At 33.7% G+C, this 15,045-nt stretch overlaps 1 long non-coding RNA gene across 1 annotated transcript; it reads left to right on the top strand.

Annotated features, from left to right (window-relative positions):
* Positions 1-12,831: 12,831 nt before the first annotated feature.
* LOC130237590 (uncharacterized) lies at positions 12,832-14,715 on the top strand. Its single transcript, XR_008838557.1, has 3 exons — positions 12,832-12,912; positions 14,433-14,569; positions 14,643-14,715. It is a non-coding gene; the product is annotated as an uncharacterized LOC130237590 (long non-coding RNA).
* The last annotated feature ends 330 nt before the right edge of the window (positions 14,716-15,045 follow it).

The raw sequence follows: 15,045 nt of genomic DNA, 5'->3' as shown, positions 1-15,045 counted from the left end.
GTTTTCAACGTACCGTGACAAGATTAGATTCAACTTTATTGTCATTACACATGTACAAGTACAAGGCAACGAAATGCAGTTTCGGTCTAACCAGCAGTGCAATAGCAGCAAGTGCAGGATACAGGTATAAGTTATAAAGTGCAGTTATAGAAAAACTATGGTAATATTTACAGATGGATGTACTATGAACATTATATACAGGTTGTATTAACAGATTTACAATAAATGAATATATGTACAGGTTACTATTAATAGCAGAAGTGTGCAGATAGATAAACATAATTACAGATGTCCATGTGCAGTGGGTATGTCCAGTTCAAATAAATGAATCAGTGCAATGAATATGTGCAAACTTTAAATGTGCAAATGTTAAATAGTGCAGTGATTGTGAGGAGTATACGTTAGAAGAGTGTGGGGGATGTATCATTGGGCTGTGTTGCACTTCACTTTTTGACACTGTAAAAATGTGTTCCACACAATTGATTTGTGTTGGGACAACATGAAGGAATTAAGATAACTTATTAGCTTTGACAAATTTATGTGGATTGAACAAAAAACAACTATGTTTCCCCCCCAAAAACTCAAGAATTGTGTTGTTTCAGCTCATTTTAATTCAGTCAACATAGGCTCATTCTGAAAATGTTGCCATATAAATGCTTCTGGAGATCGCAAATTATGTAGCCAGAAGTACGTATGACTGCATTTTTTTCAAACAAAAACAAAAGCCAACAAAAACAGAAGCCAACAGAAGCCAAAATATAAAACAAACGGGTCAATAGGTGCTCTTCAAAATACTATTGGTTGGGTTTAGGGAAGGGGTCGGTTGGTCAGTCAGTCAGTCAGTTAGTCAGTCAACAGCGGACTCTGGTGGATTTAAGTGATAAGAGCAAGTGAGAATGGCACTCACGAGAGAACTTTGAGATCTGAAAAGGCATACACAGCGACCTCTGACGGATGCGCGAAACAAAAACTGCAAAAAACGTTTGTTCTCTCCAGAAATGTATATACATAATCAGAATGAGCCTGGGTTGAATCAAGTACTTTGAACAAATAGCAAATGTCATTTTTTGAGTGCAAACACACTTTACTTATTCCCTAATATGCCACCATTTTAAAGTATGCTTCACTTTGTCAAGTGAACGAGGGAAGTTTACAGGGACGTACAGTATACCCCCGATCACTCAATTTTGACAGAGGGAGCGGGTAGGCTTCATATGTTCACTCCAGGAGCACCTATCTATTTTATGTCCATATTCCATTTAAACCCGTTCAGATGTTGTGGACACTTATGTAATCAATGATGTACAGTTAAAGTCAGAATTATTATTGTATGTTTTCCCCCCATTTCTATTTAAGGGACAGAAGATTTTTTTCAGCACATTTCTAAACACAATAGTTTTAGGGTGTACTCACACTATATGCTATCCGAACCGTGCCCAGGCCCGTGCTCTGAATTGCTCAAGCGCGGTTCAGTTGGCCAGCCCTGTCCCGGTTGGAAGAGGTGTGCCAGAGCGCGGTTCACTTGGGCTTTGGCGCGGTACGCTTGTAGTGTGAGTGCAAAGCGCTCCTCAGCCCGAAACTGAAGATGAAACGTGACTTTTAAGGGACCGTTTGATATGGATTTATTACTCATTTTTACTGTAAATGAGCGCAAACTGTCGTAGATTATTAAATATGTTAATTTGGATTTTGACTTTGATAAGATCTTTGCCAGATGCTCCACTCCAGAAAAAAATGGTCTTCATATCTACTCATGAGCAGGCAAGGGTTTTGGTGAAGCTTTTATTGTCTTGAATTTATGGTGATTTGAGTATTTAAGGGAAGTGCAGAAGTGTCTGGGGCATTCTGTAGCCTCAGGATCAGGACATAAATGTTGCAACGTACTTCTACACGGTCAGTTATTAATCTCTAACTCTTAAACGTATCTTTGAGTAATTGATGTTGTACAATCTGAATTGGCTTATTTTGTTTAATTATGTGAAATGGAATGGAAAATCTTTGCCTGACAAATAAATGTAAAATTCTTGTTTAACTCTGATATCTCCTGAAATCATTTAAATCTAGTAAATTGTTTAGGCTGATGTTTCCGCAGCCTACGACCAGGATAAGTCATACATTTAGGCTCAATGGATGGAGCATAGGCACAGCATTAGAGACCTGTTGATTTCTGACAATCACTGACTTAGTATAATTTAATCTAGTGGCTAAATCAAACTTTCTTAATGTATGAGCAAGCATGGGGCAGCCAATTATTACTTAAAGGAAATTAGTTTGAAGTTATATCCTATAAGAACCAGTCCTGGGGAGGATGTATCCGTGAGCAGAAGCTCCAAGCGACTTCGGGTAAACGATGAACCATTAACTGAAAATAAGGATTTATTATTTTTTATTAGTTAATCAATCTAAATTAGACTAAATCACAACCTATAATCAGCTTGAATTGGAAGAATCTAAATTTAAATTATTATAAATTGGAGTCAGATTAAATTCGGAGTTGGAAACAAATAAAAATAAATTTGAACAAATAAAATTATTCTTATCACATGTGCTAAAAAACTTACACGCATTTAACCTTCACCCATGCTGTTAGTTCCATCATAGGATTAATAGACGGACCCTTACATGTGCTATAGGTAAAATGAATCATCTAAATTGGCCATAGAGTATGTGTGTGAATGAGCGTGTCTGGGTTGCAGCTGGAATGGCTTCCGCTGCTTAAAACATAAGCTGGATAAGTTGGCAGTTGATTCTGCTGTGGCGACCCCTGATAAAATAAAGAGACCAAGCCAAAGGAAAATTAATAAATGACAGTACATAATTTTTTACTAGATATTTTGCAAGATAGTATTCAGCTTAAAATTAAATTCAAAGGTTTAACTAGGGTAATTAGGCAAGTTAGGGTAGTTTGGCAAGTCATTGTATAACAGATTTGTTCTGTAGACAATCGAAAAAACTAATATTGCTTAAGGGGGCTAATAATTTTGACCTGAAAATATAAAAAAATATTAAATAACTGCTTTTATTCTAGCTGAAATAAAACACATAAGACTTTCTCTAGAAGAAAAAATGTTATAGGAAATACTGTGAAAAATACCTTGCTCTGTTAAACATAATTTGTGAAATATTTAAAAAATAAAATAAATCACAGGAGGGCGGATAATGTTTACGTCAACTGTATATCTGATGGAACGACATGAAGGGAAGTTAGTGAGTGAAGGGCATAAGACAATTGGACTGTAATGACGTCCTAGTCTCTCAGCACATCACTAGTCTCTCTCAAACATCACTATATTGTATGAAATCATGAATGATTACAAAAAGTAAAAAGATTTTAGATATCCTCCAGTTTCAGTAATTTCAGTTCATGCAACATTTGTGGCATAATTCTTTGAGTTCAGATCATCCCACAGACCAACAGATAAAAGAAAAGAGCATGTTTTGAGAAGGCAGAGGCCCGCTACAAGATGTCCATCGGTATGCAGGGAGATTTTGTTAGCTGGATGGTCCCCTGGTGGGCATCTGCCCTCTGATTGGTGTCTGAATGTCCTGTGGGTTTTAACAAAGCCCGAACTCGACGTCTATCATTCATTTCTGTGGCTATGTTTTCCTAGTAATGCTCTCTCGTTTGAAGTGCTGGTGTGGGACTTTACTTTGTTACTTATGGCCATGTCTCGGGTCTGTCTGTTGCTCCAAGATCTGGGTTTAATTATATTGCTCATCTTTTTCAGCGGTAAGTGTTTAATATTGTGTTCTTTTTGTGTTTTCTTGATTATAGGATAAATATAAAGTTATGAATATTCTCTGAAGACAATACAAATTTGAAGTGATAGATCTCGTCCATGACAGTTTTTTTTAATTTTTCATATTTCTTTTAATAAGTTGACTGTCAGAAACTGCAGGAAGGTCAGCTCTGCAAGCCTGCTTGCCCTGGTAAGATGATATACATACATGTCGATAAATGTTTTAATATTGATCTATTAATATATTTGTAGACATCGAAAAAATATATTGAAGACAAAATGATTAGCCCTCCTTTGAAATTTTTTAGTGTATGAAATTTCATGATTATTAAAATTTTTATCTTGTAATTCGGACTCTATAGGTTAAATTTTGTCATAAATTTGACTTTTTAGTCATAATTTGGACTTTTGATAATTTAGAATTTTGTATGCAAGTATTTTGAAATTTTTGTCTTTGTAATTTCAACTTTTTAAAGTATCATTTTGACCTTTTAAGCTTAATTTTGACTTCTTATGCAAGTATTTTGAATTTCGTCTTGTAGTTTCAACTTTTTAAGCATAATTTTGACTTTTTAACCATAATTTTGACTTTTTATATAAGTATTTGGAATTTTGTCTTGTAACTTCAACTTTTTAAGCGATCAATTTGACCTTTTAAGCTTAATTTTGACTTCTTATGCAAGTATTTTGAATTTCGTCTTGTAGTTTCAACTTTTTAAGCATAATTTTGACTTTTTAACCATAATTTTGACTTTTTATATAAGTATTTGGAATTTTGTCTTGTAACTTCAACTTTTTAAGCGATCAATTTGACCTTTTAAGCTTAATTTTGACTTCTTATGCAAGTATTTTGAATTTCGTCTTGTAGTTTCAACTTTTTAAGCATAATTTTGACTTTTTAACCATAATTTTGACTTTTTATATAAGTATTTGGAATTTTGTCTTGTAACTTCAACTTTTTAAGCGATCAATTTGACCTTTTAAGCTTAATTTTGACTTTTTTTGCAAGTATTTTGAATTTTGTGTCGTAATTTCAACTTTTTAAGGTATCATTTTGAGTTTTTCAGCATAATTTTGAAGTTTTATGTAATTATTTTGATATTTTGTCTTATTATTTCAACTTTTTAACATACATTTTGACTATCAGCATAATTTGGACTTTTTTATGCAAGTATTTTGAATTTTGTCTCGTAATTTCAACTTTTTAAGGTATCATTTTGACGTTTTAACCATAATTTTGACTTTGTATGTGGGTATTTTGAATTTTTGTCTTGTAATTTCAACTTTTTAAGGCATAATTTTGACTTTTAAGGCATGATTTTTGTATAATAGAGTTTTACCATGTTTTTATAACACTTTGTATAGTAAAGTTTTTAAACAAAATAACAAATTTTTAATAACTCATTTTTAATCACTAATTGCCATGATGAAAGTACAAAATATTTTGCTAGTTGTTGTGTAAGATACTAGTGTTTAGTTTAAAGGGCAGTTTAAAGGGTTAATTAGGTTTTTCATTCATTCATTTTCTTTTCGGCTTAGTCCCTTTATTAATCTGAGGTCGCCACAGTGGAATGAACCACCAACTTATCCAGCACATGTTTTACACAGCGGATGCCCTTCCAGCCACAACCCATCACTGGGAAACACACACTCAATCACACTCATACACTACGGCCAATTTAGCTTACCCAATTCACCTGCACCATGTCTTTGGACTTGTGGGGGAAACCGGAGCACCCGGAGGAAACCCACGCGAACATGGAGCGAACATGCAAACTCCACACAAAATGCCAACTGACCCAGCCGAGGCTTGAAACAGCGACCTTCTTGCTGTGAGGTGATTGTGCTACTGTGTTGCCCTTAATTAGGTTAAGTTGGGTTAATTAGACAAGTCATTGGACAAAAGTGAAAAAAAATTCTTAAAGGGGCTAATAATATTGACCTTGAAAATAATTTTTAAAAAGTGTAAAAAAAAACAACAACTGCTTTTATTCCAGCCAAACTTAAAGGAATTAGACTTAAATGTGTTTTTATTGGCCATTTAAAAATGCTAAAACTCTCCCTTGGTCTATAGAAAACCTTTCGCATGTTTAAGTATTAACATTTTTTTTAATCTGTGGAGATTAATCAAAAAAAGCTTTTGTTTGTTGTAGCTTACTTTTGGGGACAATATTTTCCCCCAGAGTGTAACTAAATTAATAGGGCGAACACATAAACAAACATATATCTGACTTTCACATATGTATTACAGATGTGCAGAAAGGGCAGAGGCACACCTATAGGTACAGTACAACCATCAGCAGCACATGGAAAGGTGCTTCATTGGGAGGCAGTCAGTTAGCTTTGGACTGTGTTGTTGACATTAATGTTCGACCAGGATGTCAGGACATGATATTAAAGGTATGTTTCATTATTTTTTTACATATATTTTTATCATCCACACTTAAAATTTAAAGGTGCCATTGATTCAATATGTTTAATTGTTAATAGTAGGTAGGTATGTGCTTTAAGTAAGTTCAGAAATTTTCCAGAAATGGTTTTAAATGCTCGTTTATAACCACAGATATTACCCCTAGAATGAAAAGCAAAATTTTTGGAAGGGTCATGAATATTCATGAGCTCTGCTCAGACACTCCCAAAGTCATGTCAGTGCCTGCTCACACATACAGTACATACACTCTCAGAAATAAAGGTATGTAAGTTGTCACTGGAGTGGTACCTTTTTAAAAAAGGTACACATTTGTACCTAAAAGGTCCATATTAATACCTCAAGGGTACATACTACTACCTAAAAAGTACAAAAGTGTTTCTTTTAAATTTTTTGGGTTCTAATATTTACTTTTGAGGTACCAATATGGCCCCTTTAAGTACAAATGTGTACCTTTTGAAAAGGTACCACCACAGTGACAGCTTGCGTACCTTTATTTCTAAAAGTGAATGATATAATCTGACATACACATAAGCAAAATAATTATACTTTATTTGTCAAACAATATTTGAACAAACTGAGTAGATGCATAAACATGCATTAAACACATATTCAGCTAGCTACATGTGTTTGCTGCCTCATAACAAACATACTCTGTAAATTCCACAATATACACGTTAAAGTAACTAAAGATATGTTTAAGCTGTAAACACCTGAAATTCATGGCTACCTGTTTCACAGAAGTCTAATTTAATCTTCCTGTCTCTCCCATTTAAAAAAATAAGAGTCCCATATACATAGTATGTATAATACAAGCTTATATACACTTAAAAATAAAGGGAAACAATATCATTAATGCAATCTTACTTGGAACCATTGTGGCCTTTCCCATGTACTGAACTTCTGTAATTCAGTTTGAATACTATTATCCAGATTTTCGATCTATGGCACCCGTAAACTGTAAATGTAAACTATGATGTGCTCTTTATTTGATTGTTTTTCACATTTAAGTATATATTAAATATAATTTTAAAGCTGTAAAATCAAATATGCATAAATTGAGTAAATTGAGCATTTTAAGACCAAAAAATAGAAGGTATCTGAAATATATTTATATTTCACTTATATCTAAATTTATTTGAGTGTAGTTTCAGGCAAATTGAACACTTTTTCTATTTCAAATTATGTCCAGCTAAAACATGAAATTAAGTGATATTATTAAGTTATTGAGGTTTAACTAAAATTATAATTCAATAATTATTTAAAAATGTATTAAATATTATTAAATATTATAATTATTAATTAATTATATACTGAATTACTTGATATAGCATTCCTTACTTTTCAGTAAAACATATTTTATAACAACAATCACCAATGGTTTATGGATATTCATAGATATAATTTCTGTCAATATTTGCTAATGATCATAACAATTTCAGAAAATTTAATGTACCCTTTGCCACAGTTTGTGTACCTATAACCGTTTGTTTCTATCATGTTTAATCTGTTCCATAATTATTTGTTATTTTTATATAGCTGAGGAACATACAAATAAAGCAGAGCTCATCAAAAAGAGATAATTCAGTTCTACGCTTGAAGAACATGAGGTAACTCAACAAGTTTGCAGATTCTGCTCATGCACATTTTACAAAACCTTTTCTGAATTTGCATTGATTATTACAGATAAATTGTATATTAATGTTTTATTGATCTGCTTTAGTCAACTTTAGAGTATTAGAGTTAACATAAACTGGTAAAGTTTTTTTAAAGTATGTTACAAACTCAGGCCTACGTTAATCTTAAAAAACAACAAATGATCAAAAACTACGACGACGACGACAACAAGACAAAAATAGCATAACACATGCTTTCACGTTACGGTCTTTAAAAAGTAACTAACACAGTTACTTTTTAGTTACTCTGTTACTTTTAACAGTAATATGTAACACGGGGAGTGACAGAGACAACTGAATTTTGAATCCACTTGCAGGTTTAATCAAAGTCAGGCAAGCAAAGGTCAACACAGGTGCAAACAGATGTATAAAGGCAGTCCAGAATCATAGTCAAAACTATCAGGCGAGAGGTCTAAAGGCAGGCGGCAGACAGGGACAAAAAGACAAACTAGGCTAAGGTCAAAACACGGGAAACAAGACAAGGAAAACCGCGTTGAATTGTCATTTTACAGAAAACAAGACTCGGCAATGTGAATGAGTGTGTGTGCTGCTTAAATGAGGGTGTTTGTAATGAGTCTTTGACGATCCTCAGGTGGTGCGAGTGTAATCAGTAGAGACTTGGAGCAGGTGTGAGTGTGAGTGTGGCATGACTGAATATGTAGTCCATTTATAAGCAGATTTGTAGTCCTTATGTGCAAACCAGCGATCTAGGGAGTTATGATCGCTGGTGACAGTGACAAATATATTATAATCTTAAACCTGTCTTAATCTAATAAAAAATAAAACCAAAACAAAACAAAACAATCACATTACTGTCCTCAAATAAAACAAAAACACAAAAATAACAAGTAATTTCACATTACTTTAATTGTAACACAATTATTTACTTTTTAGTTAGTTATTTTTCAAAGTCTAATTTTAAAATACCACACAAAACCACAACCCCCCATACCCCCACCACCCCCCGCAAAAACACTAACTTTCACATTACGCTCATTAAAAAGTAACTAATAGTACTTTTTAGTTACTTAGTTACTTTTGAAAATAAAATATTACAATCTTAAACCTGTTCTAATCTTAAAAAAAAGCAAAAATAAAGCATACTTTTAAATTACTTCCCTTAAAAAGTAACACATTTAGTTACTTTTTGGTAACTTAGTTACTTTTAAAAGTAATATATTACAATGTTGAGCTTGTCTTAATCTTAAAAAATGCAAAAATAAGACATACTTTTCAAATTACTTTCTTTAAAAAGTAACTAAGTAACTTAGTTGCTTTTTAGTTACTTCATTACTTCTAAACGTAATATATTACAGTCTTAAACCTGTCTTAATCTAGAAAAAACAAACAAAAAAACAAAAACAAAACGTAAAATACTTTCCTTAAAATGTAACACATTTCGTTACCTTTTAGAAATGTAACTTAAAATTGAAATATATTACTTTAAAAGTAACTTTACCCAACACTGGATTTAAACAACTTAATTTGAACTTCAGCTGATTATAGTCACATCATTGACTAATAATTTGACATATTATCACTGCATTAGAGAGTCTACAGTCATAATGGAGGTTTAAGGTCCATCTGGTGTTTTGATTTCTCAGAGAGTCATTGGAGAAGAATCCCCTGCGGTTCTCGCTTGAGGGGGGAAAGGTCACCATACTCTGCCCACAGGAGGCTGAGCAGGTGTGGACGCTTAACATAAAGAGGTCCATTCTGAGCATGATCCAGACCTCTCACTCGGGACGGGCCCGAGAAACAGTGAGAGAGGTAAGAGCAATTAAAGCTTTCTCTGAGCACATATTTATGAAATCATGAGTGAATATGTATAGTTTTTTATCATCACATGAAAGCTGTAGAAATAAGCTTTCCATTTATGGATTTGTTAGGAAAAACAATTGGTATAAATATATAAAAATCTTGAATCTGAGGGTTAAACAATGAAATACTGAAAAAAATTCTGATATATACAGTAGGAAATGTACAAAATATTTTCATATTGAACATGGAAGATGTAATTTACTTAAAATTCTGATAATTGCCATACACAAATGTCAATTTTGACCCAAACAATGTATTTTAAAACATTAAAACACACCCAGACTGTAAAAAGTGCTGGGTTCCAAACAATTCCGTTATGTTGGCCCTACAAAAATCGATTAATTTACCTTTATTGATTTTACAAATTTAAGTGAATTGAACATAAAAAAAAATTACGGTAAAAATGGCAGCTGTTGTTGCCAATTTTTCCACTGTTAAAAAATATACACCCATAAAAAGTATTTCAGATTTTTACGGTAAACTACCATATTTCAATAATTTAAGAAACTGGCAACCACAGCTGCCATTTTTACCATAAATTTGATGTTTTTTTTGTGTAGTTTCAACAAGCAGCAAAAGTCATTTTTGAGTGCATGTAACATAAACAACATAGGCTCATTCTGAAAACGTACCACCATATGCATTTTTGGAGATCACGAGTTATGTAGCCAGAAGTATGGACGCCTGCATTTTGTCTTTAAAACGAACGCTATGATGGGAGGCTTGATGTCATTTCTATTCACGCTCTATTTCTATTCATTTCTATTCAGCTGACCGCTTATTACCTCCATATGAACGGCTTTCCCGCTGTTATCAGTTTGTCCAGTAGCTTGCCATGTAGGTCGGTGAAAGAACGATTCCCGAAAGTGGGTAGGATAAAAAAAGAAGCCAAAAAATAAAATAAACAAGTAAATAACAGGGTGAGAATCTGGTAAAATCTGAAAACGTGGTAAAAATCAGGCAAGCAGTTTTCTTTTTTTGGATTGCTTTTTAAAACTGTCGGTCGGGTATAGGAAGTGGGTGGATGGGTCAATCTGTGCTTTTGAAAACACTATTGGTTGGGTTTAGGGAAAGAGCATGGGTCAGTCGATTGGTCAGTCAGTCAGTCAGTCGACAGCAGCCTCTGACGGATTTACGCAAAAACAGCAAGCGCGAATGGCACTCGCCAGAGAAATTTGAGATCTCAAAAAGCGTACATATCGGCCTCTGGTGGATTCTTGAAAACAAAAACTGCAAGAAAATTTTGCTCCTAGGATGTATTTAGCGTTTTCCAGAAATGTAAATAGGGATACCTTTTCAGAATGAGCCTGGGTTACATAAGAATAGTTTTGTCATCAAAAGTTAGATTTGTGCTCCTGTATAAAACATTATATACATAATTTTTAAATGATTATAATATCATTTGTACAAATCAAAAGGTTTATTTTAATAAAACAGTGCAAAAAATGAACACTGCAATTCATAAATTTGGGACAAGATTGTTTTAAAGAACATACTTTTAATCAGCTGTTTTACAAAAGCTTTCTGTTTCGAATTAGCTGCACATTCGTCAAAGAATTGTGTTTATTTGAGCTTTTAATGAGCAGTCGACCTCAAAACTATTACAAAATGTTTGTTGAGTGCCAAATCTGTAAATTAAAATGAATTTCAGAATTTAGAGGCTAGAGAAAAGGTGTCTGAAAATGTATCTTAATTGAATTATTTTCATTTGAAATAAAATACATTTTAAAGCACACACTGTTAACGATTTTTGTAAATTACACAGTATTCAACTGTAACATACTGTAAACTTGGTTTTACTGTAGGACAGTTATGCAGTATGTTACTGTACTTTAAAGTTGCTTTGTGTAAATGACTGTATATTTTGTGTATTGACTTCATACAGTAAAGATATACAATACTGTAAATACACATACAGCAAGATAAATAGTGCTCTAAATGTTAATACAGTTTTTTAGCTGTAATTGATTTACAGTAAGTTACTGGTGAACGGCTGTAGTAAATTACTATAGATCCTATAGGAAATTGTTAACAGTGTAATAAAGTACAAAACAGTTAAACAATATTACTGTTTGACTATAGTTTTGATCAAATAAACAAAACCTTTGATGACCTTATTGGACTTCTTTTGAAGGCAAAAAAAAATCCACCTTCTGAACATTAATGTAGTTTAATCATCACCGATCATCTATATGTTACAAAAACTTGTGGTTTAGAGTAAACAACTAATAATATATAGTTTTGAATAAGGTTAAAGATGACCCAGTACCACAAAACCAGTCTCAGGTTGCATAGGAATAGCAAAAAATACATAGTTAAAATTACAGATTTTTTCTTTCATGCCAAAAAGGACTAGAATATTGAGTAAAAATCACCTTCCATGAAGACATTTTGTAAATTTCCCACATAATTAAATCAATGCTTAATCTTTGAGCAGTAACATTCATAGCTAAGAACTTAATTTGGACAAATTCAAAGGCAATTTTCTCAATACATTAATCTTATTTGAACTTATTTGAATTTCAAGGTACACTATTACAGTAATAGTACTGTAATGTTATTATACTGTCAAATTTATTTACGGTAAAGGTTTTTTTTTTACCGTAAACAGAAATTGCAGTAAGTAAATACTCTCGTAAAACCATCTATGGTAAGCTACTGTAAAAAGAGGCTACTATAAAATTACGGCAACCGTGCTGCAGGCAATTTACCGCAAAAAAAACAATACAAAAATCTAACAGTGTATGAGAAATAAACTTGCAGTTACAAGTTACAAGCTATATTGAAATGCTTGATCCTAAGCATCAGTGATGATATTATTTTAATAACACTGGATTATGACTGGTCTACAGACTGATGTGTACGGGACATGCACCAGTTCTTATGAACGGAGGGGACCATCGCTAGTGAAGATTCGAAACCTCCAGCAGTGTCTCGGTGACCGAATCGATCAGTTTTGGAGGCGTTCTGTTCCCCTGAAGGAGGGCATGGTGGGCTTTGTGTTTACCACTTTTAACTCGAAAAATGTGAATTTTCCTTCATTTTGAGTTGGTGTTTTTTTGTGATTAGACAGTGAGTGCCAGCCTCGCGTGCTTCCAGCTCTATGACGAAACAGTCCTGAAGAAGGTCAACTGTACAGAAACTGTGTCGCTCGTTCCTCTTCCAGGCCTGTTAGAAGTAACAGAAACTACAACTGTTTCAAGCCTGACTCTACTCAGAACCCTTGATGTGATTCCAATGGATTTGGGTAAGACTAAGATGACTTTTGATAGAGTTAATCTACAACCCCAAATCAGTTGGGTAGTTGGGACAGTATGGAAAACGCAACTAAAAAGAGAAAGTACATTTTTAAATATTAAATTTGATTTCTAAATATACATTGACTTGTATTTCATTGCAGAAAATACAACAAACAATATTTAATTTTTTTTTCAAAATAAACACATATTCAAATTTATGTTCTTGCAATGCATTTCAAAGCTAGTTGAGACAGGAGCAGTTTAAGGCTAGTAATCAGATAAATTGGTTAAATAATGATGTGATTTATGGCAGCGCAGTGGTGCAGTAGGTTGTGCTGTGGCCTCACTGTTGGCGGTTGGCGGTTCATTCTGCTGTGGCGACCCCGGATTAATAAAGGGACCAAACCGAAAAGAAAATGAATAAATTAATGAATGATGTGATTTGAAACGGGTGATGTAATTTTGCAACAGGTGATTGTAATTTTGATATGTTACAAAAGCAGCATCCAAGAAAGGTCTAGTCCTTTAGGAGCAAAGATGGGCAGAGGATCACCAGTTTACCAACAAATGCATGAGAAAACTATCAAAATGTTTAAAAACAATGTTCCTTAAAGAGTCAGGAAGACATTTGGATATTTCACCTTCAACAGTGCACAACATAATTAAAAGATTCAAGGAATCTGGGGGAATTTCAGTGCATAAAGGACAAGGGTGCAAGCATAAGCTGAAGCGATATCACCACATGGGTTCAGGACTACTTTGGCAAACCTTTGTCAAGTACCATGATATGTAGTTACATCCACAAATTGCAGTTTAAACTGAACTGTGCCAAAAGGAAGCCCTATGTTAACAGTGTCCAGAGGCGCTGACGACTTCTCTGGACTCAAAGGCATCTGGGATGGACCATCACAGAGTGGAAATGTGTACAGTTGTCAGATGAATCATTATTTCAGGTATTTTTTGGGAGAAATAGACGTTGTGTGCTCCGGACCAAAGAAGAAAAGGATCATCTAGACCAGGGGTCGGGAACCTTTTTTCAGCAAAGATCCATTTCAGATATTTTTTTTATCAAATGCTTTTTTTTAAGAGCCAAATAACAAATCATTTTTAAAAATATTTTGTTTATTTATTTATAAACAAAACCTTCATTTATGTCCATGAACAAATCAAAAATAATATAATTTTTATATATATTTTTTTCTTTTTGCCCTCGCCACTCATGAATGAGTTGGTGTACAATTCAAGTTAATCCACAGGGCCACACATGAGCATTAGTTGAAATGTCCATTTATTGTAAACTGAGTTTTTATTTATTTTGCCGTAAACTGTTCGTTGTAAAATGTGATATAAAGGGAATTGCAATTGTATTTTCAATAGGAAACGGATTTCTAGTCACAGTTATGATTTTTTAAACTTTAAAATATTGTTGAAGAGAGACGACCAACATTCCAATATTATATTTTTAGAAATCATTTATAAATACAAGGTGTTTATGCTAAGTGTAATCACCTTCTCATTGTCATTTCAGCACAGAACACTGGCTACTTGACCAGTATTGTGTTTGAGGCTGAAGGCCAAAGCTCAGGCAGACACGGTGGACCATCAGTTCAGGAGGTGTCCAACACAGTGAGGAGGCTGTGTGCTCATCTCACGGATCAACAACAGGTCAGCACTAGCTAATAGCATTAAAGAATTTGCATTATGGCAGGTTTCTCTTACTTTTCATTATCCTCTTCAGCAATCTGAGCTTCTCCTGAATCTGGTGCTCCAGCTGAGAGCCTTGTCATCACGTCAGTTGCGAGACTTGTGGCATGAAGCCTCCTTCAAATGTCGAGACGACTGGTTGGTCCTTTAATAGTTATATATGCATTAAAAATGGTGTAATACAGAATTTTAAAGGTGCCATAGAGTGTATTAATTCAATTTATTAAATTGTTCTCTACATAGATCCGTGGCTTAGGCAACATTCTCCAGAAACGGTTTTATCTGGTTTTTCTGTCCACCGGAGCATTTTCTCTAAAGTCCAGCATTTGTTTTCTGTTGTGGTCAGTTTTTTTCAACACCTGCAATGTCGAAAGGTGCTGAGTGGGTGTTTTACGGTTAGCGATGAGTGCTCTGTGTATTTCAGCCGCTGAAAGTTG

This window comes from Danio aesculapii, chromosome 2, assembly GCF_903798145.1.
Source record: "Danio aesculapii chromosome 2, fDanAes4.1, whole genome shotgun sequence".
NCBI lineage: Eukaryota > Metazoa > Chordata > Actinopteri > Cypriniformes > Danionidae > Danio > Danio aesculapii.
This window is presented reverse-complemented; position numbering and strand designations above follow the sequence as displayed.